General features: G+C 39.9%; 1 non-coding gene across 1 annotated transcript; it reads left to right on the plus strand.

The window, feature by feature from the left end:
* Positions 1-751: 751 nt before the first annotated feature.
* Positions 752-858, plus strand: LOC145013429 (small nucleolar RNA R71). The gene has a single exon (XR_013664989.1). It is a non-coding gene; the product is annotated as a small nucleolar RNA R71 (small nucleolar RNA).
* Positions 859-2510: the final 1652 nt, after the last annotated feature.

A 2510-nucleotide genomic window follows, 5' to 3' on the forward strand; every position in this document is an offset into this window, starting at 1 on the left:
TGTATCTTCTTCAGTATTGATGGCCATTACGTGAGATTGGGCTTGTACTTCGGGACTCTTCGGGGAAAAATTTTCATGAACTAAAGTTGCTAGTTGACCAAATTGTACTTCAAGGTTATGGATGGAGGCTTGTTGGTTCTTGATCAATGTTTGTTGTTCCATGATAGCGGAATCCGTGGCCTCGTGTCGCTTTTCCGATGCTTCCATAAATTTCATTAAAATGGTCTCTAGGTCGGGTTTCTTCTCGGCTGGTGGCTGCTCCTTTTGATAGAGGCCTCGACCTGTCTGCCTATACTTCTCTTCTTTTTGCTTCCTATATTCTTCATATGGCAGCCACTCCTTCTTCGGTTTCCTCCAGTCCTCTTCAAACTTATCCCCATTAGAGTAGCACACTTGAGCTTTTCTGTTCCCAAATTCATCCATGTTGCAGTCCTTGGTCAAGTGTGGACCATTGCATCGCTCGCACCCCACTCTTATAACGTGTATCGACTGGTCCATTTGTGTTATCCTGCGATCCATGTTATTCAGCATGGCCATGACAGCTGCAATTTCTTCAGTTTGGGCTTCCCCACCGCCTTTGCTTCCATCCTGCCTCAGGTTATGGTATTCGCGGGAGTGTTTCGCGAATTCTTCAATTAGCTCCTTGACCTCCCTTGGATTTTTCCTTGACAACGGTACTTGAGAATCAAGGAGTTTTCTTGTCATCACATTGACCCCATCATAAAAGATTGACATCTCTTGCTGCACATTTAGGTCATGTTGCGGGCAGTTTCTGAGTAAGCCCTTGTAACGCTCCCACGCTTCGTACAGTGACTCCCCCGGCTGTTGCTCAAAGTTGGCTATTGCCTTCTTGAGTTTGGCTATCTTGGATGGCGGGCAAAACTGGTCTAGGAATTGCTCACGCATTTGAGCCCAAGTGGTGATTGTACCCGGTGGGAGTGCTTTTAACCATTCCTTAGTAGTTCCTTTGAAAGTAACGGGCAGCATCCTAAGCAGGACGGTGTTCCTATTGACATTTGGTACATTGAAGTAATCAGCAATGTCATTGACTTCATCTAGATGCTTAAAAGCATCCTCATGGTCTTTCCCGAAAAATGGGATGTCCTTCAGCGCAGTCAATATGTGTCCCTTCAGCTCGTATGTGGCATTGGCAGGTATTCCGGGTTGGACTAATCCGGGACCCACATCTTCGCGGATCCGCTTCTTGTAAGCTCCCATGGACATTTCTTCAATATTTGCCATCTCGTTCCTTGGCTCGTTCTCGGGTTTACTCGTGTGTTCTTCAAATTCTGGCTCGGTGTTGCTTTCGTACTCGGTTTGCACAGGTGAATGATCCTAATGCTCAAGATTGCTCTCGTGCTTCGTTGAGGAACTTGACTCTCCTGTCTTCTTTCCTGATTTCCTAGAGAAGGCTGACTTCAATTCTTGCAAGGGCATCTTTTTCTTGTGGATTGCAAACTCGGGATCTTCTAGTGGTGGCACCAATGGTGTGTTTGAGCCTCTGGTCATTAACTCCTGCAACTTGCTAAAATAAAACGTAAAACTGGACTAAAATAAGAAAAACTAAAAATGAACTCTCAGATTTCACGTCGTGAGTATACTAAATCTCACGTTGTGAACTCTGTGACAAACAAAACAATAATTAAAGATAAACTAGCAAAATAAATAACCAATTAAGATTTCTGCAGATTTTATTCCTAAAAAAAAACGATTAATCTAATGCAACTAAATAAACTAATAATCTGCACCGTTCCCCGGCAACGGCGCCAAAAACTTGATGTGCACGAAAGTGCCCACTAATTTAAATATTTATAACCTAACAAACTAAGACTAACTATGCACTTATAGGCAGTGTACCTAGTCAGATTACAGTATAGCTTAGGTAAGTCGGGTGTCGATCACAGGGAACGGTGTTACTAATTAACCTAATTACTAATAAATTAACCTAATTTATTAACAAATTTAATAAGGGGGTTTTATCTGATTTTGCAAGATCAAATGAACTTAATCAAATTAATAAAAACACACTCTTGCTTAGTTGAATCCACTTCTTCCTTATGGCTAGCAAATGATTATGGGTTATTAAGTTGGGTTTTAGTTATATTAGTAATTTAGTTCTATCTTACCAATAAGTAACTAATTCAAGTTAAACCATGTATGTTCACACATAATTAAACACATAACTAATTATGAATGTGAATATGCTATGTAAGATTTGTTGTATAAACGCAATTATGGTCACAATTTACGTTCTCTAGCACAGCTAAGATTTATTTAGCCTAATTACTAACTAAGATTGCTCAATCCTAGCTCTAACAATTTAATGTTCACTAAATTATTAGGTAAACAAGTTCATGTAGTTTCATAGTCACTAAGCTACACAGAACATGCAATCTAGCAATTAGATAAGCAAATAATAACATGCTAGGTTATACAAATCAAACACAAACAACTCTTACCAACTCAAATTAATCCATAAACATATAACTATTCATAAGTTCAAAGCTTCA

The sequence above is a fragment of the Lactuca saligna genome, chromosome 8 (genome assembly GCF_052625555.1).
Source record: "Lactuca saligna cultivar CGN05327 chromosome 8, ASM5262555v1, whole genome shotgun sequence".
In the NCBI taxonomy this organism is placed as follows: Eukaryota; Viridiplantae; Streptophyta; class Magnoliopsida; order Asterales; family Asteraceae; genus Lactuca; species Lactuca saligna.